Here is a 27,802-nt window from a genome sequence, read left to right as displayed (position 1 = left end):
CCCACCAACCCTACACACACGGGCTGGTCCGTGGTGACTGCCTCCTCCAGGGACGCTGGCCACTATGTGACATTACGCCAGGCACCTTTTACATCTGGCACAGTGAAAATAATTCCGGATGTGACACTGTGTTTTCTCATTGGCCACCAAAGAGATCCCTGAAATCCTGTGCACCTCAACAGCTGCCTCGTGACGGGACTTCCAAGATCTCCACTGAGCACAGGACTCTGGACGGGCCCCCGCCTTCTGCTTTCTGTCCCCTGAACACGACCTCGGCCACGAGGCCAGCCTGGAATGCCATATGGTTCTGGCCTCAGGTCCCTGCTCAGTTCAAGCTGGCTGCCTAACTGCATGCTTGCATCCCCTCAAAAAATTCGTGTGTCAAAACCCTAACTCCCAGTGTCATGGGATCTGGAGGTGAGGCCTTTGGGAGGTGACTCCATTGAGATGAGGTCATGGGGGTGGGATCCTGTTGTTGGGATTTGTGCCCTTACAAGAAAAGGAAGGGAGAGTTCTCTCCCTCCACACACAGGCGCCGAGGGAAGGCCACAGGAAGACACAGCAGAGGGCTCTGTCTCGGTGCCAGGAAGAGGACCCTTACCAAGAACTGGAAGAATCGCCATCTGCTGGCACCTTGAACCTGACTGCCCAGCCTCCAAACTGTAGGAATAAGTATCTCTCATTTGAATCACCTGGTTATTTTATTATGGCACCTGAGCTAAGACATCAACTTAAGCAAGAAAAGAAAGGAAATCTTCTATTCCAAAAAATAGATCCAGGAGCTCCAATAGCATCCTTGTGGTGCTGTCCTCATTCACCCACGTCCAGGTAGTCTTGGGGCTCAGGCAGGTGCCCGGCCTGGTTGCCAGGTTTAGACAGTGAACCACCCCCAGGGTGGGGAGAGAAGGGAGCTCTCTTCCCTGGTCAGGGGGACCAGTTCTGGGAGCTGAGGACTGGGGTTTGCCCTGGAACCGCCTGGAATGATTGCTGAAGGGAGGGTCCTCAGATGGGAAGAAGGGAAGATGCCGGGTGGTCTGAGACTAGAGCCAGCCATCAATGACACTCACTGAGTAGGTTCAGTCTGAGAGAGGCTGCAGAAGCAGGGAGAACCTTCCTTTCTTATGTCTTCTCTTTGCCCAGAGAGGAGCAGTCCTGTCTCTTTCCTGAGAGGATTGAGAGGGAATACAATAACCCCCAAGGCAAGGATGGGGATCCACTCAGAAAACTCCCTGCGTGGACCCCTCCCCCACCAGGGGATCAAACTCTTTTACCCCTCAGGCACTTCCTGGGCTGGCCATGCACCAGCCTTGCACTGGCACCAGGGATGGCGATAAGTCAGGTTCCAATCCCTGCCGTTGACAGCTCACGGTGAAGCCGGGAGGAAGATGTGAATCCCCACTGTGCTGCACAGTACAACAGATAAAAAGGAGCAAGTGGAGGAAGTGACCCACTCTTCCTAGAACCGATCTGGAGTGTGTGTACCTGGAAGAAAAAAAAATTGAAACTGTGGCAAGTCAGAAAGGGACTTTGCTGGTTCACATAACTCAAAATTGCAGGAGTAGGTACAGGGGCAACTGGATCCAGGTGCTCAGATCCCGTGTCCAGTCTCTTATCTCTGCTTTGGCTCCAGGTCGGCTTCCCTTACCTGCTGGCTCCTGGTAGTCCCAGGCTTATATCTTACTGAGCACCTCCAGTGGGGGCTCCTTCCCCAGAGATTCCAGCAGAAGTCCTGCAGTTTCCTCAGATGGTCCGGGGAATCTTGCATCCCTGAGTTAATCACTGGATATGCCATCATAGGTCTGGATATGCCATCATCGTGGGGCTGGGGATGGCATCCCCAAATAAAGTCTGAAGTGCTTTTACCAAACTAAACCCATGGCTAATGGGTTATAAAACATTTTGTCTATCACAAGTGGGTAGGACACGTACCAGACAGAAGAAAAGCATGGGGGATCCCAGCCAGCAGGAACCAGAATTCTGTGGTCAAAGAGGCAATTATTGTCCTTAAGCTGAAGAGATCTGGGGGCTTTTCACTTTAGAAGGATTTCTGAGGCAAGAGGAGGTTGGGTGGGTAGGCTTGGGTGCAGGCCTGGCAATAGCCAGGGAGCTATAGGAGGTCACACAGGTGAGCTCCAGAGCTATCAGTAAGGGGTATTGGGGAGAAAGGAAGCCATGGCATGGTCTTCAGTATCCAGCTCTGGGGGGCAGCAGGAGAGCTATTTGCTGCTCTTTGGAACATGAAGATGGCAGCAGGCTGAAGGGGTTGGGGATGACTGATTGGGCCCTGTTGGATCTGAGCTGCCTGTGGACACATGTGCCCCTTTGGAGGTGAGTCTGGAGCTCAGGGAGGGACCGTGCTGGATGCAGGGTTTAGAGCTGAGGACCTGGATCTGAAGAGGTGGAGAGTGTGGGGGGAATGGGTACACCGAGGAATCCAAGTTCTTGTACCCTCTGTTGGAGCCCTGTGGCCCTGCAAGCCCCTTCACCTCCCTGAACCTCACCTGTGAAATGGGGCTGAGAAAGCCTAGCTCCCAGGCAGTTATGAGAACAGATGAGGATGCCCTATGCAAACTGCAAAGCATAGACTGTCTAAGGTGCTCAGAGGATGGCAGAGGTGGGTGAGCAGGGGAGGCCACAGAGGGTCTGAGAACCACAGCCTAGGGAGGGATAGAGACCATCTATGCAGAGGGACTACTGGGGCCTTGTTAGCTGAGGTCAAGTGGCCATGGTAAGGACCAGCAGGTGGGGCTCCAGCCAGGGTGAGGGAGCTTAATCAGTGGGGGGGTCACCACCAAGGATAGCCACAAAGCCACCCTGTTGGCAGTGCTCAGACCCTTAATTATTTTCTCCTAAAAACACAGCTGGGAAGTGAATGATCAGTGGCCTTAGGGACGGGTGTTGCCCAGATGGCCTTTTTGTCAGCCATCCCAGCATAACAGGATTTTTCGAGATGGTCTTGTCAGTAGCAGACGAGGAAAATGAGCTGTGTGTTACTTGTTTGCAGAATGAGTCAGACTATGGCGGGCTATAGGGACACTGGGGCCTTCTGGGCCAACCCGCCCATTGGACAGATGGGGAGAGGGGCCAGAGAGGCCGGATGCATCATGCATTCATGTGGCATGGCTGCGACCCTCGAGCTGCCACCAGCTGGTGCTGGCAGGGGGCCTTCAGGTGGAGCCACTCTCAGGGTTAGCACATGCTCCATTAACCCCCAAGCCTACACACAGCCTATGCTGGTTCAGGATGTTATCAAAAGGGCCCAGCTTTTCTGGGCAGTTTGTGTGTGTGTGTGTGTGTGTGTGTGTGTGTGTGTGTGTGTCTGTACATGTGTATATGTGTGTGTCAACAAAGAACAAGGAAGAGGCCAGGAGATAGTGTGAAAGACTTTGGGGCCGTGCCCAGAGATCTGAGCTCCATTCTCTAGTGAGCATAAGAAGTCTCTTGTCCCCTCTTCCAGGCCCTTGGTGTTCCCTTAGCCTGGAAGCCTCCCCCTAGTCCCAAATGGCCACACAGGGCTAGTCCATGTCCCCTCCCAGAAAAGCTCCTCTCCCCAGTGCCCCTATTGAAAGTGGCCACCTAATGGTCCTGGCTCCTTGACTGACAATGAGCACCTGCCAGGTGCTTCCTGGCTTTGGTCACCGCACTGCCTTTGCGACAACAGGGCCAACTGAGTAAGTCCATAGATAACCTCCCTGCCAGCATCTTTCTCCCCTTGCTGCACTGGAGGGAGGACCTAGCAGGCCCTGGGCTGCAGCTGGAATCTGAGGGGTAGCTTCTGGGCCTGAGAGAGAGACTGCACATCCCGACTGGATGGCCTCGTCTCTCTGGTGTCACCCACTGAGAAGATGCAAAGCTCAGGACAGGGCTGAGAAGAACTGCCCAGCAGCCTCTTTCTGTGGAAAGCCTGTTCCTCTAGGGCAAGAAATGGTGCTTCTCCTAGCCTGCTGGGTTAGGATTGACTCCCTACTCTGTCCCTAAGGACCTTAAAGCCTAGCCCTTTCTAGACTTGTGTTTTTTCATATGTGAAACGGGAATGATACTCTAGCTGGGTGAGCTGTTGTGAGGAGAAAGACAATGAGAGAAGGTGTCAGGAACACACATGGGATACCAGTACAATAAAAGCATAGTAAAAACAAAACAAAACTTGGCGGCCGCAGCAGCTCGGGCGGCGGGAGGAGTGTCAGCGGCCCAGGCAGCCCAGCCTCGCGGAGGCTCTCGGCGCCCGCACGAGGCCCAAGAGGAATGTCACCGAGGGCGCGGCCAAGGAGGAGCCCAAGAGGAGGTCAGCGAGGTTGTCAGCTAAACCTGCTCCCACAAAAGTGGAAACGAAGCCAAAAAAGGCGGCAGGAAAGGATAAATCTTCAGACAAAAAAGTGCAAACAAAGGGGAAGAGGGGAGCAAAGGGAAAACAGGCTGAAGTGGCTAACCAAGAAACGAAAGAAGACTTACCTGCAGAAAACGGAGAAACCAAGAACGAGGAGAGTCCAGCCTCCGATGAAGCGGAGACAAAGAAGCCAAGTCTGATTAATACCATATACCATGTCTTATCAGTGGTCCCTGTCTCCCTTCTTGTACAATCCAGAGGAAGATTTTTATCAACTATTTTGTAAATGCAAGTTTTTTAGTAGCTCTAGAAACATTTTTAAGAAGGAAGGAATCCCACCTCCTCCCATTTTTTAAGTGTGAATGCTTATTTTTAAGAGGTGAAATCATTTGCTGGTTGTTACTTTTTTGGTACAACCAGAAAATAGTGGGATATTGAATGTGGGAGGCTTTGATTGTTTTGGGTGTCAGCTCAACATTCCATAGACGGGGTAGTTTTTATATCCTATAATAAATACCAAGCATACTAAATGGCAATTTGGAGTCAGTCGTGCATTTAATATGTCTTGAACATTTTTTAAATTTCTTCTATTCCCATGTTGTTTTTGGTAGAATTGTTTCCTAAAGAAAACCACTCCTAGATCTTGACTCTCCTTGTCAGAATTCTTGTGCACTCTGTAACATCTTGGTTGTGGTAGTCCAGTTTTTCTAGTAACTGTTAATGTGCTGTGCAAGATTGAAAATTTGAATATGTAGTGTATATGATATTAAATTGTGAATTAATGGGACTTAACAAAGTAACAGTGTATCAAAATTTGAAAATATTGGTACTTGATATACTGTTAAGGAAAATTTGCCTCCAAATTTTAAGCTGGAAGGTCACTGGAATAACTTTTAGAATCACAACTACATGATTTTTTAGATTTTCGGTACGTACGTTAAGAATTGTGTACAAATTGAAATGTCTGTACTGATCCTCAGAACAACCAATAAAAAAATTATGAAAGAAAAAAACCTTGAAAGTAAAAATCAAAATCCTTCTAAATAATCCTAGGGCAGAAGAGGGAGTAGAACTGGAGCTGTTTAAGAACATTCACATGAAAACCTGGGGGATGCATACAAAGTGGTATTCAGAGGAATGTTCATAGCCTTAAAAACATCGTTTAGAATATGAGAAAGAAGACAATAATGATGCTGAGACAACAGGTGTCGACTTGGGACTATCTGACCCACAAGTCGATCACAGGGTCACTCTACATTCACACGACCCCAGAGGAGGGAGGGGTCCTGTTAGCCAGATGCAGGCAAGTGTGGAATCTCGAATTAACAGAGATTATACCAGAACTCTGTTAAAATCAAACCGAAGCCTGGTGGATTCAAATTAAGTTTACTTATAGAAAAAAACAAGCCAAGTTATATTATGTACCCATCAGGGTTCCTGTGGTTTAAGATAATACCTTCAAATTGGATACCTGAGAAGATTTTTGTAAAAGGGCCCTTTGTGGATGTGTGGACAGTGTGGAGGGAAACAGCAGGCAGGGCTCTGGTGCTAATAAGAGCAGGGGCCCATTACTGTGCCTGGGCCTGATGGGGTAAAGGGAGGGAGAAGCTTCTGGAACTCTGAGACTGGAAGGGCCACGTGGAGAAGGTTGTCCAAGAGAAGCTGTGACCTTTGGCTGTGGGAGACTAACTCTGAAGGAAAGATCTCACTTCCTTCTCTGCCTCCCATCTCCTGCTAAATGTCTTCCATTTCTGGAAGTCAGAGGAACAGAGAACGCTTGAGGTAGCCGGAACAGATATATGACAGGGATGGAAGTGGGTGGAGAGAGGCCCTACAGGGGCAAATGGAAACCATCTCAAACATCCCACCCCTTTTTGGCCTCAGCATCCATTCTCTCAGAGAACACTGTGTCTCCACAGGGGACCCCAATAGTTATAGCAGGGATTGGGCAATTTTTACTTTCTTTTCTTAATTGAGATATAAGTAACATATCACATCATATAAGTTTCAGGTATACAATATAATGATATTCAACATATCATTGTGAAATAATGTGATTATTTGTGAAATTGTGATTATGATTGTGGAATAATCATTACAATAAATCTACTTAACATCCATCACCTGGGACACCTGGGTGGCTCAGCAGTTGAGTTATCTGCCTTCGGCCCAGGGCATGGTCCTAGAGTCCTGGGATCAAGTCCCATGTCCGGCTCCCTGCATGGAGCCTGCTTCTCTCTCTGCCTGTATCTCTGCCTCTCTCTCTCTCTCTCTCTCATGAATAAATAAATAAAATTAAAAAAAAAACCATCAGCCATGCATAGTTACAATTTTTTTCTTGTAATGAAAACTTTAAAGATCTACTCTCTAGCAACTGTCAAATATGCAATACATTAACTATTGTCATTATGCTGTACATTGTATTCTCAAAACTTATTTATTTTATAACCTTTCTCCATTTCTCCCACCTTACCCCCACCTCCAGCAATCATCTACTTGTGCTCTGTATCTATGAGTTTTTGTTTTGTTTTGTTTTTAGATTCCACATATGGTAAGCTCATACTATATTTGTCTTTCTCTGTCTGACTTACTTTGCTTAGTATGATATCCGTAAGACCCATCCATATTGTGCAAGTGGCAAGATTTACTTCTTTTTATGGCTGAATAATACTCCATTGTGTATATATACCAAATTGCTATCCATTCACCCACTGATGAGCACATAGCCTGCTTCCATATCTTGTCTACTATAAACAATGCTGCAGTGAACATGGTGGGGCGTACATCTTTTTGAGTTCATGTTTTCATTTCCTTTGGATAATTACCAGAAGTGGAATTGCTGGATCATATAGTAGTTCTATTTTTAATGTTTTGAGGAACCTCCATAGTGTTTTCAATAGTGACTGCACCAATTTATATTCCCACAACAGTGCATGAGGGCTCTTTTTTCTTTACATCCTCACTAACCTAACGTTTTCTATAAAGCATCAGATAACGGATATTTAAGCTTGTGAGCCATACTGTTCTTGTAATTTGACTTTGCTGCAATAGCCATGGATGATACATAAACTCAGGAGACTTGAGTTGGCAACTAGGGCTCCTTCTTCCACTGCTCATTCCACATTCCCCTTATCCTCTGTCAGTACCTTAATCAGGTAGTGTTATTTATCTGGTGGTTCTTTTCCAAATCTTTACTCTTATAGCATGAGTCCTTTCTTAGTGAGCCCATCTTTTTTGGGTTGTATGCTTTCCACTGACCAGTACTACTAGGCCAGGGGTACTAGAAGGCACCCAGGGAATCTCTTAGGTTCATACAAAGTTCTTGCTCCCACTGCCTACAACAATCCAATTTCTTTCTCATAATTGGGGTCAGCTCCCTTCCTAGTACAGAGACCACTTCAATCTGCTTGTTGGTTCAGTAAATGGAGAGCCCACATAGCAGGAAGCGCTCTCAGCTTCCAGTGGTAGAAACCATAACTGTATTCCTCCCTGAATGTCAGGACCTATTAGGTCTCATGGGTCTAAGGTGATTGGGAGAGAATGTAAGTCTTCTTTAGGAAGATGTCAGTGAAATGGTGAGGGGGAAACGCTCCCATTTCCACTGCTGGTTCTCAAGCCTGTGAACTCTGTGTATGGGGGAGATGGCACCATATTTGGTCATCAGTTTGATGCATATACACACTTTGTAGGCTCGCACTCCAGCCTCAATAGGTATTGTCCTCCAGATGGTATCCTTTCTTTTTCTTAAGATTTTATTTATTTATTCATGAGAGACAGAGAGAGAGAGAGAGAGAGAGGCAGAAACATAGAGGGAGAAGCAGGATATTCATAACCCAGTGTGGGACTCGATCCCCAGACTGGGATTATGCCAAGTCAAAGGCAGATGCTCAACCGCTGAGCTACCTAGGTATCCCCGCCGCCACCAGATGGTATCTTAATGGAGCATTTGGGCAGTTCTTCCAGAAGCCAGCTGCTTCTTGGTGATGGGGTATGTGGGAGCCCACTGGCACACCTTTGGTGTAAAATGCATTCCTTGTTTTGAGGCCATGTTGTGTGGGATACCATCAGTAGATAATGCGGTCTCTGAGTTTATCAGTGGTGGTGCTGCAGAAGCTCTACAAGCCGGGAAGGCAAAGAAGCTTTTGGAGTGTGCATCATTCCAGGTGACACGAGGTGTAGCAACGGACCTCTACTTTGAAGCCAAGATCCCTGGACCCTTAGAAACTTTGCTGATGGGGGAATACCAGTGTTTCCTACAGCTTCCCTCCTACCCTCTGCAAACTGTGTCTCACTAGGGCTTCCCCCTCCGGCCTCAGGCCCTGCACCTGCATTCCCATTCTTAGCTCAAAACTTCCCGCTGTCCCTAGCTTTCTCAAATGTGCTTCTCAAACTGTCTGTGGGGAGAGGTCATTCGAAAAAATTTTCAATCTCCTGCAGACCGATCCTTATATAAATACAATAAAAATGACTTACTTAAAAAAAAAAAGAAATTTAAGAGCAAGACATACAAAGTATTAGATTCAATACACATAAAATTACTTTTTAGTAAGTATAATCAGAACAAACAGCAAGGGGAAGAAACTATTAAAATGACAGAAGCTGTATATTTCACTGAAAGCGTAGATAGATGATTAATACAAAGAATCATAATTATGTTAATTACTTTCATCATTCTGCAACTGTAAGTAAACAAAAAGAAGCCCAATGATGATTCCTAGTTTTGAAGTTTTAATGGACTAGCTTCCTCCTTGTTAATTTATTAGATAAACCAAATTGACCAGTGCTATTAAATTTAGTAACTTTAATGATAAAGAAACTAGTCTCACACAGAGATGTGTTGGCAGAAATGAGTGTAGAAATTGCAAAATGAATCTCAAGATACCTCTCTTCTGCCTTTGGCTCAGGACATGATCCCGGGGACCTGGGATCGAGTCCCACATCAGGCTCCCTGCAGGGAGCCTCCTTCTGCCTATGTCTATGCCTCTGTGTGTGTGTGTGTCTCATGAATAAATAAATAAATAAATATAATTAATAAATAAAATAAAATGGAACAAGTAATGGGTTTAAAGAAACAAAACAGATGAACACAGGGGAAGGGAAGGGAAAATAAGATGAAATCAGAGAGGGAGACAAACCATAAGAAACTCTTAACTCTGGGAAACAAACTGAGGGTTGCTGGAGGGGAGGTGGGGGGATGGGGTAACTGGATGATGGGCATTAAGGAGGGCACGTGATATGATGAGCACTGGGTGTCATATGCAACCTATGAATCACTAAATTCTACCCCTGAAACTAATACTACACTATATGCTAACTAAGTTGAATTTAAACAAAAAATTTTAAAAATGCATCTCCAAATCCTCAGTAGCACTAGTCCCAGCAATTAATTCTATAGATTATGGAATTTAAATTATCTTTTAAAGAAAGAAGTGGATTCCATATTTTAAATATGTTCATATCTTAAAACTCCATACCTAGTGACATGGTCGTGCTACATATATCAAGGACATGCTTGCAACACGTGCCATATGCCATGTGACTCTGAAAAGGCCCAAACAGATCTTCTGTCCTGTGCAGTAAAAGCACTGGTCACACTCTCAGATGTACTTCAATGTCGTAGCTGGACCAAAATGCTGCAAAAGTTTCCAGATTTATCAACTTATCTCACCTCTGACCAGCAACAAGCAGTCAGTGCCTGGCACCAGTCCATAGACTAGGCCACATTTTGACAAGTGATGCTCCAGGGTCATTACTATTCCTTGGGCCATGGTTGCTATAGCAACTGAGTGTCATAGCCAGTCGATGCTCCAATGCCTTGCCCTCCACCTATGCTTATCGCACGCCACCACCAGCTCTCCTTTGGGGAATCACAATGCCACTGGGTGCCAGAATTCCATGTCCCCTTTCTCCTAGCCAGGAGGGGGTGATCTGTGTGTTCTTCAAATAGCTAAACAACAGAATCCCAGAGACCATTCCAAGGATAAGTTTCCTGAAGCACATTCAAATGGGTTAGGTTTAATAAATGAGCTCTATGGAGGTGTGGAGAGGGTGTAGGAAAACTGTGAGGGACAGTGCAGGGCCCTAGCTGGTAATAGCCAGATGCCTGTCAGTGCGGAGGGTGGTGCCATTATCAGAAACCTGGGAAGGAAGGGGCTTTGTGGAGAGGCCACCAGCCAGGAACCATGACCTCTGGCAAAGGAACATAGTCAGCCCTAGATGACCCTGCAGGGAGCAGACCTGGGGAAGAAATACCTGACCTCTCCACGGGGGAAGGCCTGTTGGTTTATGATTCATCTAGAGGTTAGGCATCTGGGGCACAAAATGGGGCACAGGGTGGCTTTTGGGGGCAAACTGGAGTCACTGGCATTCATTTCTTGCACTTCTGAATTCACGGCTAGAGATCTGGCGAAACCTGGCAAGTTTCTCAACTTGCAACCTCCCTAGGGACTCGCTGCCCTACCCCACTCCACTACTGAAACTCTTTTCCCTAACATCCGGTCTGAGACAGAGACCAACCCCACACAAGCTGGCGGGGCCATCAGTAACTAGGGGACATATATTTATTGGTGCACTTCACTCTACATGAACATCGAAAAAAAAACAATAAAACTGGGCTCATTCCTGGCCCTGGCCCTTGACCCATACCAGTTTAGACTATTCATTCCCAGAGATCCCCTCTACAGTCAGGTCTGGGTCCCAGACTGGCTCCTGTGCCTCCACTCCGATTCTCCCCACCCCAATCCCACCCTGGCAAGGACCCTGCCTGCCCAAATGTGGGCTGTACAAGATGGGGCCATGCTGACCGCAGTAGTGTCAGAGTAAGGAGTAAGGAGTGGCATTGTGGGAGAAGCTCCCTCTCATGCTAATGACCTCGATGCCCTCTCTGACACTAGCATGATTTTATGGTTTTAGATGCAAAGAGGAGGCCACGAGCTCAGACAGCTGAATGGGCAGCGGGGTATGACATTAGAATGTAGTAACGTAGTAACAGTCTGTTTTTCCTTGAACTCATTTTCACAGTTACCGTCTATGTATGGAAAATGAATTAGTTTTATATTTAACTTAGTGATCTAACGTTGCATTTTTAAATGAGTTTATTGACATGAAAAAAATAAAAAAAGATGTTAAAAGAACAACCGGGTGGTGAATAAACACAGCAAACGCTGGCTGGGTACAGGCAGGCCCGATGGACTTGGGAGTCCCTGGGTGGCTGTGTCTTAGAGTGGACCGCCACCCCGGTCTCCCCACTTCCACATCAGCTCCTTGCAGTGGTGTATGTGTTTCCTGGAGTTGCTGTAACAAACCACACAGAATGGGTGACCTAACACAGTTACCCCACACAGCTCCGGAGGTCAGAAGTACGAAATCAGTTCCACTGGGTGGAAATCAAGGAGTTGGCAGGGCCATGCTGTCTGCAAAGGTCTTTGTGTGGAATCCTTAGTTGCCTCTTCTGGCACCTGGTGACTCCAAAGACCTTCCTTGGCTGGCAGCTCATCACTCCCGTCTCTGCCTCTGTGGTCACATGGGCTTCTCCTCTGCATCTGTGCCTGCCTTCAGCGTGTCTTTTATAAGGACACTGGTAATTGGATTGAGGGCACACCTGCATATCCAAGATGATCTCATCTTGTGATCCCCAGTTCATCATGTCAGCAGAGACTCTCTCCAAATAAGGTCACGTTCAGAGGTTCTGGGACGTGGACATACCTACTCCAGGTAGGTCCTATACCTCCTGTGCTCTTAGCCCACTCCCTCCAATTTCTGCCACTCACCCACACAGAACAGGGATGTTCCCTGAATGTTTCTGGAACATTCTGTTCTGCCTGGCATGTACCTCCCTCAGAACCCTGCGGTCTCCTCTCTCACTTCTTCAGATCTTTGCTTTCCTGTCACTTTCTCAATGAACTCTCCCCTGAACATCATGCTTCATAATGCAGTGCCCCTGCCCATGTCCCGACGAGGTCTCCCTCCCTTCTTCCCAGCTCAAACTGTCTTCAGAGCAGAATTCTTGTCCCCAGGCCACATCCTGCATATATGTATTCCTTGTCCATCTCCCTCATGAGGAGTTCAGCTCCGTGAGGGGCGGGATTTTTGTCTGTTTTGTCCCCTGCTACAGCCCTGGATTCCAGAACAGTGCCTGGCATGTTGTAGCTGCTCAGTAAATATGTTGATTGAACAGTGTTTGGGGATGGAATGGAGGATGCATGGAGGACAGAGGCCCCTGGGGCCCACTCAAGCCCTTTGGATAGAGGTGGAGAACCAAACCCAGGACCTTCAGAATCTGATTGGCTGCCCAGTCTAACGGCTCTTGTCCCTGTGTCTGTCTCTAACAGGCCCGCTGTTGGTGGGCAGAATTCTCAAGAATTGAACCTTGAGTCTTTGGGAATGAAAGATCAGATTCTATATAGACAGGAAGATTCTTCCAAATGGTTTCTCCATATTCCATCTTAGACACATCTCCAAATAACCTAACCAGGGACTCATCTTTTAAAATAACTGTTTTGCATTTATGTTTTATGAAAGCATGATTCACTGCAATCAATTAAAGCAATACAATAACGAAGAAATTCACCGAGTACTTTAAGAAGCTCTTCTTTGGAGGAAGGCCAATGAGCGTTTCTGCTTCCTGTGTTTCTGTGCTTGGGCCGCTCTCTGCTTGCCTGCGCACAGGAAGTAGTTCAGAGAACCCTGGAACCCTCTTGTGACACGTGTGAGGACTCCTGTCCCGGAAACCTGACACCAGTGCTTGCCAAAAACTCTAAGATGAACACAGAGATGGGTCTGAAATTTGGAACTCGAGTCCCTGACATGGAGGCCAGCCTCTGAGAATGCTGTGCTCTTTTTTTTTTTCCAGTTGAGAATTTGGCTGGGCCAAACCCCTCCCTGCACTTGTCAGAAGCCCAAGGTCCAGCCTTCACTCTCCTTGTGGAGGAAGAAAAGAAAATTTATTCAGCCAAGTTCGCCCACCTGCTCCTTTCAACTGAGAGTCTGCATCCATCCCTGTGTCCTTAAACAGGAAGGCACTGGGAAAGGTTGGCCTCTGGAGGGCTAGAACAAGATGCTGTCAAGAATGTGCTGGAGAAATGGGTCAGTACCCTGGGGATAGAGGTGAAGTGGGGTTGTGGGGGGGCTTCCTATCTGGAGATAAAGGCATCCACTCTGCAGCTTCTCAGGCTGGTGTCCTCACAGCCAGGTTTTCTCTCAGAGGAGGCTGTTTGGGAACACACCTGCACTGTTCCCCCCCAACCCAGCCTCCAGGTTTTCGTTGCCAGGAATGGAGACCCTGAGGCCCAGGGACCTGCTGCTGGAGTCCCCAGCTTGCGACCTTGTATGGTGACATGGCTTCCCACTCACAACTTCCCTTCTGTAAACAGAAGGTCTAACAGCACCCCAGGTGGTGGTGACGATCCCTTAAGTCCTGAGTACAAAAGCGCTCACCTCAAGCTAGCCCTCCAGCAGTCACTCTCCATCCTACCCCATCCCGCCATCCCTGCGTATTCCCTTAAACATGAGCTTAGTTTGGCAACCAGAAAACATTTGGATTTCTCGTACAGCAAGGAAGTTCAGGTAGTGCTGTTTCTCAGGGCAGTAAGAGGGTCTGAGATGTACCCCTAACCCCACCCCCATAGGCCAGTCTTCAGCAATACTCCCTGTGTCCCTTCTTGGCCTGGCCCTCTGCATCCCAACCCCTGCTGACCTCTCTACTGCATCCTCTCAGTGGGTCACTCCCCACAGTGCCTCATGTCCAAATGGCCAGAGAAAGGTTTCAGGAAGGCCAGCAGAGCCTGTTCCATCTGTGCCCAGGTCCCCGCGGGATGCCCCCAACCTTTCTGAGTCTTTGCTCTTCCCTGTGAGGGGAGGATGGCCATGCCTACGGCACAGAGCTATGGCCACATGACCCATGGTTGTCCTTGTCAATGCTGCCCTACTGCCCACCCCTACAGAGACTGGCTCAGGCCTCTTTCTCCTACACGAGGATGCCCCCATCCTCCAAATTAGCACAGCATCCCATAGCCCCCTCCTGCTCCACCCAGGCGTAAGATGAGGGACCCTTTCATGCCTCCCACCCCCATCTCTGTTTGGTTTCCCAGCTGGGTGCAGACAGCAGGAAGGTCCAGCTCTCCACTAATGACTTCCAGACTTTCCTGGTGCACAGCTGAGCAGCAGGACCAAGGCAGGACGGTGGGAGCCAAGGCTGGTAGGGGTGGGGGTGGGGGTGGGGGAGAGACAGGCCATTTAGGAGGGAGGAAAATGAGAGAGGCCCGCATGGTCAGGACACAGCCTCCCTACATTGAGAAAGATCCAGATGTGTCCGCTGGAGGAGCTGGGGCCGTGCCCTGGGGCCTTCCTTGTGTACTCCTCCCCTGTGACACACTATCTATGGTTTCATATGTGGCCCTTGGATGGGCCCAGTAGCCTTGTCTCTGTTGTCTGTCGCTGTAACTCTCTTTAGGTCTTGCCTTTTGTGGAAAATACTATCCCTCACCCTCCTTCTAGGCTCACTCTGGAATGCCTTCAGTGCCCATGACCATCAGGCCCACAAGCACTCCCCTCACAGTGACTTCTGCAGCCTCCTTCCTGGCCCAAGGCTCCTTTGGGCCAATTTGGCCACAGGCTGGAGCCTTCAAAGGCTTGTGAGTGGGAACATCACCCCTCCAGTGTTGATCTTAACCATCCACGCCATGGTGCTCCATGTCCCCAAGGCCTTCTCACCTTTGCTGCCTTTAGACTTCTGGCCCCACTGAGGCCAGGGATCAGGAGTAGAGCAAGGACAGCAGCTGAGTATCCTTGGCACCCAGATCACTTGTTCTTCCCTGTTTGCAAGGTCAATGAAGGAAAGCCAGGATGACATTCACCCCCAGGAAGGTGTTATTAAGACTGTTTCATGGAGTTACCAGGGCAATTGCAATGTGAGCTGTTCGGTGAGTTTTCTTAGAGTGATTTTATGTCATGTGCATTCCAAAGGTTCTTGAGAGAATCTTTCCCTCCCAAACCAGGAGACAAACATGAACCATGGTGGAAAGTGAGATGTGCAGGAAGCTGGATGGAAGAGAAGCTCTTTCTAGAAGTAGGGGGCAGGACCTGTATGCTGGAAAACACCAGGCAGGGGAGAGTACAACTTTTTGGTGAGAGTCAGTGTCCCCACAAGAAGAAGGTAGTGTCTCTGAGAGAGTGCAGATTAGCATAAACTCCCAGCCAACAGTGTTTGTGAGGTATCTGGGGTCGGAAAAGGATATAGAAGATCCCAGACTCTCAGACTTTGGGCAAAACGTGTTTGCCCAGTGGTTCTGAACACTAAACACTAGACATTGGAACTCTTCAGATTTCTTCACTTGAGGCAATCCCTGTTCTGACAAAAGCTGAGCTTCCTGAGCCCAGTAGCTCTGGTTGCAGATGGCCAAGTGTCTTCAGGGCAGGGTCTCCACTCTGGGTAACTGTTCCCCTGGTGAAGATAGCAACCTCTTTGAAATTAAGCCCAACTTTGCAAGTTGCCCGTTGGTCTTCACTGAAGAGCTAGACAGCAGGGTTAGGAGCTCAGGGGAGTTGGGTCTTGATAGATTTGAAGACATCTGTGCCTTTTTGGTTCCAAGAAGCCTAGGTTTGGGGCTTAGGGGAAAGCCCTTAAAGATGACTAGGGGTCTTGGACAGCCTGAGGGCTTCCAAGACAGCAGGCTGATGCCTCATGCATTCTCATGTGGGCTCTATGGCTGGATAGCACAGGTCTGGGACTTCTCTGCAGCTCTGCCCCACTCCTGCATTCCTCAGGGTTGGTCTGCAGCAGGCAGGAGTGGCTGAGTGCAGTGGCTTATTGTCTGTAAGGTTCTACGAGTTCCCTTTTATTCTTGCAATAAAGTGAGGTTGCTGCTTTGTTACTTCTTTCAGCTGAGAAAAGAAATGACAGTGGCTTAAACAAGGCAGAAGTACATTTCTGTCTCATGTAAAAGCAGTCTGGACCTGCAGAGGATCCAGATGGGGTGGTAGCTCCATGGTGTCCCCAGGACCAGTTTCCTTCCACCTTTCTGCTCCACCATTCTCAGCATGTAGCATTCATCCTCAAGGTCACAAGATAGCTGCTGGGCCTCCAGTCATTACACCCAGTATCTAGATAGAAAGAAGGGGGAGGAAAGGTAAGCAACAGAAATATGAAAGGGCAGTCTTTCTCAAAAGGCCCACACAGATGTCCACCTACAATTCATTGGCCACCTCCATCTGCAGGTGAGGCTGGGGAAATGTAGCTTCTTACCTGGGCACATTAGGTAGTGAAGCTGGTATGTAAATTCAGCAAGACTGATTCCTAAGTCCGTGTCCTAACCACTAGACTGTATAGCTTCCCAAAGCAATGGTATATAAATAGAATTGAATTTATACTTCCAATGTTTTTTACTTAATTTTTATGATTATAATTAGCTTATGGCAAGTCGATAGAAAATTGAGACACACATATATATAATATATATATAAAATTTGTATGTGTGTGGTGATAAAATAAGGCTTATTCCAAAAATGGAAAGTTATTCAAGATCAGAGGACGTTTACATAAAGGTGAAAAATCATGTGGCTGTTTCAAGATATGTAACAAGGCATTTACAATTTATCAGTCATTCCTAATTTTAAAAATCCAAATAGAAGAAAAAATATTAACTAAGACAAGTATATTTATCAAAATCAAAGGCATATACCATACTAATTACTGCTAGGTTGAAACTATTTTCATTAAAATTACCAACAAAAAATATATGCCTGCCATTACCGTTAAAGTGAAGACTATTTTAGAGGTTCTAGCTAAAAAAAATAGTGCAAGAAAAAATAGGTTGATTGATTACATTTGGGAAAAAAGACAGAATTGTCTTTATTTGCAAATAAAATTATGTACATCCAAAAAAGCCAAGACATTTTGGAAACACTACCAGGATTGATAAGAGAATTTAAGGCAGCTGAAAATATAATAGATAAGAAATATGTTTTTCTTGAAAACAGCTAAAAATAAAAACAAGATGAATGCATTCACAATAACTATAAAATCTTAGAAATAATTTTAAAAATAAAGATACAGAACCTATGTGAGAAATCTATGAAAATGAATGGAAAGTCTCAAATGTTTAATTTAACAAAGAGAAAATTTAAATTCTTGGCTGGGAAAATGTAACACCATAAACATGCAATTTCCCCCAAGTTAGAATATAAATTTAATGTGTTTTGGCTTTGGGGGAACGGGGGGAAGGAGATAGGATGAAAGATAGGGAGGTGGACTAAGGATTTAAAAGTTTATAGCAAAGAGTAAGTATACAAGGAAATTATTAAAATAAAATGGTTAGGGGGAATTGACCTATCAGATATTAAATCTTATTTTAAAGCCACTTTAACTAAAACAACATGTTGGAAATGGCTTGTATTTACAGTCTGGCACAGCAAGATGAGTGAGCTTCTCATGGCCATTAGATCTCTGGAAGGTGGCTGGCCCTGAGTTGCCAAGACCCAAGAGGATGTCTGCAAAGTGCGTTTCCAGATCAGGAGCAGGGAAAGGGTCTTCCACAGCTAATGAAGGAAGCATTGCCAGTGTGAGGAAACTGCAGTCAAATGTTGCCTATTAGTGGTTGCTGAGGAGCCCCAGAAGACCTCAGCCAGGAAAAGAATTAGCATTTGGATATCTGCCACATCTAGAAGAAATCAACACCAAGTTAAACAGTACCTCTCTGCTCTCCCCCCTCACCCCCTTCAACCCTGGAAGAGCTAGAAGAACATGGCCCAAAACAGCGAAGGAGCTGGCCAAACCCCCCAGTTTTACTACAGGAATCCCAGCATAAGGCTGGCACCATTGACATTCAGAGACAGTCCCCACAACATGGAGGGAAAGGTGTGGTGTGACAGTGAGGTGCTTCTGCCCACAATCTCTGCAGGGCAGCTGTTTTACTCGACCAGGTGCTCTAGCTATAACCATCCATCAGTTTAGGGTGAATATTACATAACTATATCTGTACTAGTTTTCTAGTCCTGTTGTAACAAATTAACATTATCTGGATGACTTACAACAACAGAAATATATTCTCTCATGGTTCTGGAAGCCAGAAGTCTGAAATCAAGGTGTCAACAGAGTTGGCTCCTTTTGGTGGCTACAAGGGAGAATCTGTTCCATGCCTCTTCCAGCTTCTGGTAGCTGTGGGCAACCCTTGTTGTCTGGCTTGTAGATACATCACTCCAATCTCTGCTTCCATCATCTCCTCACATGGCTTTCTCTCCCCTGTGTCTCTCAGGGTCTCTTCTCTTTATCTTCTCTTGTAAGGCCCACTACCATTGGATTTGGGGCCCACCCTGATCTGGGATGATGTCATCTCAAGAGCTTTACCTTAATTATGTATACCAAGGCTTTTGTTTCAATTAAGGCCACATTCTGAGGTTCCAGGCAGGCATATCTTTTTTTTGGGGGGGGGGCAGCAGTCAACTCCCTACAGAATTGTGGCATGGCAGTCATAGTAGCTGCCACACATAATCCTTCCTTCCTGTGAAAAAACATTGCATCTGATGGTTTCTGCTCAGAGAGGGACTATGTTAAGCTTGGTAATGCGATCCGGTTGGACCCCAGATTCAAAGGAGACTATACTTAGGAAGATTGTGGTTTTGAATAGGCTGATCACACTGGCTCCTTTCAAAATTTGCACTGAGAACATGTACATAAAAATTGAAAGACACAGAGGGAGGAATCTATGAGAATTACCATTACAAAGACATCAAAGTAGTGTAAAAGTACTATATTCAAAAGAATAAAAAATTTTAATTTTTTAAAAAGATTTAATTTATTTATTCATGAGAGACACACACAGAGAGAGGCAGAGACATAGGCAAAGGGAGGAGCAGACTCCAAGCAGGGAGCCTGAAGTGGGACTCGATCCTGGGTCTCCAGGATGACGCCCTTGGCCAAAGGCAGCACCAAACCACTGAGCTACCGGGGCTGCCCCAAAATTTTAATTTTAATGAGAGATGTATATGATCTCTATACTACAACCATAAAACATTGCTGAAGGAAATTAATAAATATCTAAATAATGGGGAGGTATACCATGTTCATAGATTGTTAGCACTCAATATGGCTGCCAATACTCCTTAAATCAATCTACAGGTTAGGGGTGCCTGGGTGGCTCAGTTAATTGTCTGCCTTCAGCTCAGGTCATGACCCCAGGTTCCTGGGATTGAGCCCTGAGTTGGACTCGCTGCTTGACATGGAGCCTGCTTCTCCCTCTCCCTCTGCCACTCCTCCTGCTGTGCTCTCTGGCCCTGTATCTCTGTCAAATAAAAAAAAATCTAAAAGAAAAATTGATCTATAGGTTCAATGCTGTTCATATGAAAATTCCAGCAAGATGTCTTAGTCGAGGTCCACAAGCTGATTCTTAAATGTATATGGAAACATAAAAAGCCAAAATAAATAAATAAGTAAATTAATTAATCAAGAAAAAAGAAATATAAAAACCCAGACAAACTTGGATGGAGAATTTACATCATGTGAATCAAGATTATTATAAAATCGCAATAAGAACAGACACAGAGATCAGTGGAAAGAATCCAGAATACAGAAGTAGATTCACACACATACAGTCATGTAATTTTCCATAAAATCTCCAGTGCAATTCAGTGAAGAAAGGAAGAATTTTTTCAATAAATGGAGCTGGATCATTACCTTTGTATCTTTGGCCTCTGAGACTAATAATATATGTTAGTGAATTGAATGTAAATTTAATTTAATTTAATTTAAAAAAATAAATAAATGAAGCCAGATCAACTGGAAATCCATATTAAACAGGAAACCTTGATCCCTTACCTTGCACCATACAGAGAAATTATTTTGAAATGAATCCTGGACCTAAAGGTCAGAGATAAAACAATAAGGTTTCCAGAAGAAAACAGGAAAATATCTTCACGATCTCAGAGTAGACAAAGATTTTTTAAACTGGATGTAAAAAGCCATTAATCATAAGAGAAAAAATTTGACTTCAATAAAATTGAAGGTTTTTGCTTACCCACAAACACAATCAAGAAAGCAAAAACAAGATACAGACAGGGAGAAAGTGTTCATGTAAATACCTGACAAAGAAATATATAGAATATCTACAACATAAAAAGAGCTCCTACTCATCAAAAAGGAAAATGAAAAAACACAACACATATAGAACACTAGGGAAAAAATCGAAAAGCGCATCACAAAAGAGGATATCCAAATGACCAATAAGCATAGAAAAACGTGTTTAGCTTTGCTAGTCATCAGGAAAACACAAATTAAAATCACAGTGAAATATTACTACCCATCCTCTTGCATGGGAAACTTTAGAAGACTAATAATATCGAGTGTTGATGAAGAGAAGGGGCAAGTGGAACTCACCTGCATCGCTGGGGGGAGTGTAAAGTGGTCCCACTGCTTTGGAACTGCTTGGAAGTTTCTGATAACAGCGAACATGCTGCTACTCAATGACCCAACAATCTCACTACCAGGCATTTCCCTAGGAGAAAGCGAACCGTAAGTTCACACAGCACTGTATAAGAAGGTTTGCGCACTATGATTCAACTTCTGTGAAGTTGCTGAAAAGTTGAGAGTAACGTATAATGATAGAAATCAGGACAGTGGTCGTCTCTGGAGAGCTGTGGGTTTGACTTGGATGGGGTGCAAGGGGACTTTCTAGGGTGATGGAAATGTTCTTTATGTTCATCTGGGTGGAGGTTATGTGGGTATAGGCACAGCTCAAAACCTACCGCCTGTGTACTTCAGATTTGTGCTCTACCTCAATAAGGAAACAATAAGAAATCAGGAGCCACAGAAGAGCTATATCCCCACACACCATGCTCTCTTTATAATAAATTCCTTGTTTTTCAGCCTGGCTTGACCTAGTGTCTGACTCTTGCAGACCAAAGAACTCACTCGCAAGTTGTGAGGACCTGTCAGGCTTCATGCCAGGAACCACAAGGTAACTGTGCCAAATGGGACAGAGTGTGTGTGCATGCGTTGTGTGTGTGTGTGCATATGTGTGTGCACATACGTGTGTGTGTGTGTTTATGCATGTTTCCATATTGGCCAGCAAAGTATTATTGATGTTGTTTTCAACAGAAGCATCACTTTCATTGATAAATTAGGGCTACAATGCACAGTTTCCACAACAGAAATAAGACAGGCCCCCGACAATGGAGTGGAAAGTCGTAGCAGATAGGTTAGTTACCCTTCACCCGCATCCTCTTCACCAGCAGGATCTGCTCCCACCTCCTCATAATCCTTCTCAAAGGCAGCCATGTCCTCACAGCCCCCATGCCCTGACCCACATGCCAGTGAACAAAGGCATGCCTGGCACACATCAGCCTAAACTTGTGCTCTAACCTTCATGAATGTGAATGCCTCTCGGCAGGGCAGGCACTCTGGCCTATGAGGTCTGGATCCCTCCCTTCCCTCTTTCTGAGGCTGTTATAACTGTTCCCTGGAACCCCTTTCTTGGGACCCTATCTCTGGCCCCTACAGGTCCTTTTCTGGGAGGACCAGGGGCAGAAAGGTAGGCTAGGGCACAGAGCTGACCATTCCCTCCTCCATCCCTTTCCAGGAGCTCCCTCCTGGGGCCCCAGTTCTGCTTGCTCCATGCTCCTCGCGGAGATGCCGAGCTGCAGCTGGGGCACCTCTCAGCTCATGTCCTGTGCCAGCCCAAGTAGACAGTTGCGGGGGGGTGGGGGGTGTCTGGCATCCCAACGCCAGAATGCGTTCTTGATGCTCATTCCGAACTGCAGACAAACAGCTCTGACCTTGTCATCCCTGCTGAAATAGGCTGCAGGAGTGAAAGTGTGTGATGCCAGAGAATAAATCAGAGGCTGGTTGAGGAGGGAAGATGCTGTGTGGCCCAGCAGAGAGGAAATGACAGGCGCTGTGTCAGAGCCTCACAAACAAGCATGACTTCATACTTGTCCCTGCACACACCCCTCTGAGGTCATGTAGACTCCTCCCGTCCCCAGGGCCCACTGTACACAGGCCCTGACGCCATGGGCACGCGCCTCTGGGGGTGGGCCTATGGCTTGCGCAAGGACCACAGCCACATGAGCCATTTGGAGAGGACACGCTGGCTCCACCCTATGAACCATGGAAGCACCAGGCACCTCTCTGTGCCAGGCCTTGGCCTGAGTACCAGAGACACAGAAAGTGCCCCTTGGCCCCAGCTCTCAGGGACTGATGGGAAACATGGCCCTGTGACTATCCCATCCCAATATACAGAGTGCCTGGCCCCATTGGATAATGGGGCAAAATCCAAGGGCCTGAGGATACCCAGCAGAAAGATGCATTGCTTCTGCCCTTGGCTAGATGAAGCTTACGGGAGGGGGAAGCTTTGCAAATGTGTCTTGATGCAATTTGCCAAAGAAAGCTAAGGAAAAAGACTCCAGGCCTGGAGGCCAGGAAGGGCTGCCCAGAGAAAGGCCAAATGCAGGGACCAGAGGACTGCTGACCCATCGGCCCCTGGTTTTCTATGTTCAGCTTCCCAAGGCTGCTGCAGGAGCCACACAGATTCAGAGCAGCCCAGCGGTCTTGGTTTCTTGCCCCTTCTCCTGCCCTCCCCAGAGCAAGGAGAACACTAGTGACTGGCAAATAAGGCTTTCTGAGATGTCCCCACCCTCACATCCCCAGAGGCCCCTGAGGCCCAATGGTCCTGGCAGTTACAAAGCCCTGCCATCGCCCCCATGTCTGGAACTTCGAAGTGCTCTCACCCTGGCTATTCTCTCCCAGCCAGGTGGCAGAGAGCATCTCCCGAGTGGCCTGGGGTCAGGCCATACCTGTGGCTTCAGGCTCCCTGCCTGGACCTGATGGAGGACGTGGAGCACCCGGCAGGACAGCCCCCACTCTGGGCCTCTGCTGCCACCCCTCACCCCACCCCCAGTCATTCTGTTCATGTCCACAATTGGCTGGCAGGAAGAGTGCCCTCCCCGTGCAGGACTAAGGACAACCCCTGCTTGGGGCCACAGCTGGGACACTGTAGCGTGGGGGCTAGGGCTCAGAATCCAGCCCTGGGAAGCCTCGGTCTGGTGGGATGTGCCTGCACTTCTGGGCAGCGTCACCCGGAGGCCTATGCCATGAAGTGGGTAGGCCCAAACACAGCTGTCTGCCCAGAGGAACAAATAGCTGGGCCAGTGGCGAGCTGAGGAAGGAGGTCCCCATGGGAAGGTGGGGCTGCTGCCCAGGTCCCGTGGGAGAGGCTGTGGGGCACCTGGGGTCGGATCACAGTCCCCTCCCATCTCTAAAGAAAAGCTGGAAACTCGGATTTCCGGGGAACGTCTTCTGATGTTAAAATGCTGGCAGTGAGCTGAAAGTGTTAAGATGATCTGTGAGGATCAGATGACATGCATCTGGCATGGCATGGGCTGGCACGGGCTCTGGTGGCCCTGTTCTCTCTAAATCATGTGACCTTACCCTGCAATGCTGTGCTGAGTTTATAACTGAAGCTACTGAGATCCAGAGACTTGCAGTGACTTCCCACAGGAGGCAAAGCCAGGTGGGAACCCGATCTGGACAGCTGGTCTATGCATTCTCCACCAACCCCTACACCTCTCTCCCCAAGCTGACTGCCCTTCTAAAGGCTTGATGGTGGCCACAGCCAGGATGATCAGGGCTCTGCTGCCCCTGCTTGGTGCATGAGGCAGAGGACCTTGTTGGAGTCTGGCCTCCGAAAGAGGCTTTCAAAGCTCAGGCCTGGGCCTCACAGCAATCTGTACATCTTAGGGATTGACTCTTCTGTGCAGAGAACATGTTGCCCAGGGGCCAAGGTTCCCCAGGCCCAGACACTACACATGCAGGCTGAGCTCCATCAGGCTGCTTTCCCCTCAACCTCCAACTTGCCCTGTGGAACCCCTTCGGAGGGTGGCAGACTGGAGGTGGGCTCCACAGCCTGGACCTGTCTCAAGGAGGCTGCCACCATTACCTTTCCAGGGCTTTCCCATCTGCTGCTCCCCTTGCCACTTTCCCTAGAGCTATTTCTGTGCTTCTGGCTGGAATCAGGTGAGCCATTCCACAGAAATCCTGAGAGCTCATATTCATGCATCCCTCACGGCATGCTATGGAAGGTACTACTTCATGCATTCCTGAGAAGAATCCTTGGAGACCATTATTTTACTTTTGTTATACAGGTGAATTTGCTTGTGGAAATACTGGAATTTAGTGGCAGAACCAACACTAGGACACAGTCCTATCAGGCCTTGGAGTCCTTATTTTTTTGTTTGTTTTAAGATTTATTTATATATTTGAGGGAGGGGGCAGAGGAAGAAGAAGAAAGAATCTCAAGCAGACTCCATGCTGAGCTGAGCACGGAGCCCAATGCCAGGCTCCTATCATGAAACTGTTGTGAGTTCTCATGAATCATACAACTTGAGGATGGTCTTGAGATGCCCCAAAACAGCAGCTTAGAGGGAAGTTATATAAAGCTTCTGCCCATGGGGATCCCTGGGTGGCACAGCGGTTTGGCGCCTGCCTTTGGCCCAGGGCGCGATCCTGAAGACCCGGGATCGAATCCCACGTCAGGCTCCCGGTGCATGGAGCCTGCTTCTCCCTCTGCCTATGTCTCTCTCTCTCTCTCTCTCTGTGACTATCATAGATAATTAATTAATTAATTAATTAATTAAAAAAAAAAAGCTTCTGCCCATGGCTGGCACGTGAAGTGGGCCTCAGCAATGGTGGCCAGAATTATACCTCTGAAGCTCCAGCCTGTTGCTGGTTTTTCCCGTAGACCCCATCCTCTCTCCTGAGGAGAGAGTCAGGTTCTGCTCTTTGCCTCCCTGACTGGGTTTAGCATTCATTCACTCATGGCTTTCTCAAAGCTGCCCTCCACCCAGAGAATCTCAGTTCAGGCAGGGCCCTGTCCCTGGCTGGGGACAAGAAGTGAAGAGGCTGACTCATGCATGACCTGATGATGGGCAAGTTGAGTCAGTTCCATAGTCCGACCCACCCCTGAGAGGTGATAAGCTGTATTCCCTGGACAGGAGTGCAGACCTGCAGGCATACTTCTAAAGTCTGTGGTAGTTGGAGCCATGCTAACTGCAGCACCAGAGGATGAATGAAGAAGACATCCCGGACATCTGGACTCGGCAGATATCACCTGGAGCAGAGCTGAGCCATTCACTGTGCTCTGTCTGAACCGCCAATCCTCTCCGCCTTTACCTCCCTTTGTTAAAGATGTGGGAACAAAATTTTTCCATGTCTTGACATTCTCTTAACTTCCTCTTACTCTACCATAAGAAATGGGGGAAATGCATGGGCACTTGGGTGGCTCAGTTGGTTAAGTGTCTGCCTTCAGCTCAGGTCATGATCCTGGGGTCCTGGGATAGAGCCCTGCATTGGGCTCCCTGCTCAGCAGGGAGTCTGCTTCTCTTTCTGCCTCTGCTGCTACCCCTGCTCACTCTCTCTCTCTCTCAAATAAATAATTCTTTTAAAACAAACAAAACACTATTTTTTTTTTTTTAGATTTTATTTATTCATGAGAGACACACAGAGAGAGGCAGAGACACAGGCAGAGGGAGAAGCAGGCTCCATGCAGGGAGCCTGACGTGGGACTCGATCTTGGGTCTCCAGGATCAGGCCCTGGGTCGAGGGCGGCACTAAACCTCTGAGCCACCCCGACTGCCCTGAAATGTTTTCTAAACACTGTGTAAATACCTCCTCTCCCCAAAAAAGGGGGGAGAGAGAAACAAAAAGCAAAATCTGCAGGCTAATTTTGGCTTGTGGTTTATCATTTTGTAACCTCTCATCTAGAGCAATGCTTCTCAACACTTTTACTATTAGAAAGTATTTTCATTTAAAAAAAAAAAAACAACAAGCATACTATACTCACTGAGTAGTAGGAGCTCTTCTTAGTTATCTGCTGTTATGGAACAAAACAGCCCAAAGTTCAGTGGCTTAAAACTATGCCTATCTATTATCCCATAGTTATTGTGGATTAAGAATCAAGTGTGGCTTAGCTGGAGGTCACTGGCTCATGGTCACTTGTGAAGCAGCAATCAAGGCATCTGAAGGCTCAACTGGAGAAAACTCCATATCTGTGCTCATGCATGTGGTTGTTGGCAGAACCTGTGAGCTGTTGGACTATGGGCCTCAGTTCCTCACTGGCTGTTGGCCCAAAGCCATCCTCAATTGCCTACCACATCAGCCTCTCCATAGGGCAGCTTACATGAAGTGAGCATCTGTCATCACTAAAGGGAGCAAGCAAGGAACTGCCAGCAAGAGAGTGTGTGTAAGCAAGACAGAGCTCCTGTCTCTCACAGTCTAACCTCAGAGGTGATGTCCATCGCTGTTGCTATGTTCCATGTCTTAGGAACAATCACTATGTCCAGCTGTCCCATGAGGTGAGCTGTAGGTCGAGACAAAAAAAATTCAGAGGTGGCAGCAACCAGCAGCCACTTCCCTTTCAGAGAAGGAAACTGAGGCAGTTACCATAACAGAGTAGTGTGTTAGAGGCTGACACAGTCCCAAAGCTCTCTGCCTTTTGGGGGCTGGCCTGCCACCTAGATGCAATGTCTACTTGAGATGCCACCGGGACTCAAGCCAAGGTCTCTTCCAGCAAGATGGAAGAAAATAACAATTACAACACGATTAGTGTAGTGGGATGGGGGCACACTCACACAGTTCTGGAGGAGGTGCACATTAACACAACATTTTGGGATGGGAAAATGTATCAAGAGACTTAAACATGGTCATTCCCTTTGTCCTGTTAATCCTCCTTCTTCTATGAGTCGCAAGCATGGGGACAAATCAGAAAATCATACAACCATATATATTTTAAATGATCCCACTTTTGTTTATAAATAAGTGTATATACTTAGGTATATCCATATGATTATCCCTAGGAAGTAGGATTGCAGGAAAATTTAATTTTTTCTTTATCTACATACTGTATGATTAAACTGCATTTTTTTGTATTAAGAAATTATTTTATTAACATATGTAGACTGTAGCAGTTACTTAAACTGCACAAATTGGCAGTGTTAAAAATGTTCAAGACTTGGGGATCCCTGGGTGGCCTAGTGGTTTAGCACCTGCCTTCAGGCCCAGCATGATCCTGGAGACCCGGGATCAAGTCCCACATTGGGCTCCCTGCATGGAGCTTCTCCCCCTGCCTGTGTTTCTGTCTCTCTCTCTCTCTCTCTCTCTCTCTGTGTCTCATGAATGAATAAATAAAATCTTAAAAAAAATGTTCAAGACGGGTTGAGTAATTATGATATAGCTACACAATGAAACTTTATGTGGTCATTAAAATTTTGCTCGTGAGGTTTTAGCAACACACACAAAAATCCTTATTTGATAAGTTTAAAATTAAAAAAATAGATATAAAAGATTTACACATATATTAGGATTTGGTTCCAGTTCCAACATGTAGAGGGCGGATGTTTTCCCTAGCACCAAGCTATTCTCCAACAACAGCGGGGTGTCCTACAGTTCAACTCAACTCGGACACTATGTACTCAGAGACAGCATCAGATTCCATAAGT

The 27,802-nt window shown here is 47.0% G+C and overlaps 1 long non-coding RNA gene and 1 pseudogene across 2 annotated transcripts; both read left to right on the top strand.

The window, feature by feature from the left end:
* The first annotated feature begins 3,017 nt into the window (after positions 1-3,017).
* Positions 3,018-5,329, top strand: LOC112659652 (non-histone chromosomal protein HMG-14-like; annotated as a pseudogene).
* Positions 5,330-11,650: 6,321 nt separating this feature from the next.
* Positions 11,651-27,475, top strand: LOC118350192 (uncharacterized). Of its 2 annotated transcripts, none has more exons than XR_004803500.2 (4): positions 11,651-12,037; positions 13,176-13,408; positions 21,180-21,270; positions 23,058-27,475. It is a non-coding gene; the product is annotated as an uncharacterized LOC118350192 (long non-coding RNA). The 2 variants fall into 2 exon arrangements; XR_004803497.2 differs by having other exon boundaries at positions 12,845-13,408.
* The last annotated feature ends 327 nt before the right edge of the window (positions 27,476-27,802 follow it).

This window comes from Canis lupus, chromosome 11 (assembly GCF_003254725.2).
Source record: "Canis lupus dingo isolate Sandy chromosome 11, ASM325472v2, whole genome shotgun sequence".
Taxonomy (NCBI): Eukaryota; Metazoa; Chordata; class Mammalia; order Carnivora; family Canidae; genus Canis; species Canis lupus.
The sequence above is the reverse complement of the archived record's forward strand: the minus strand, read 5'-3'. Positions and strand labels throughout refer to the sequence as shown.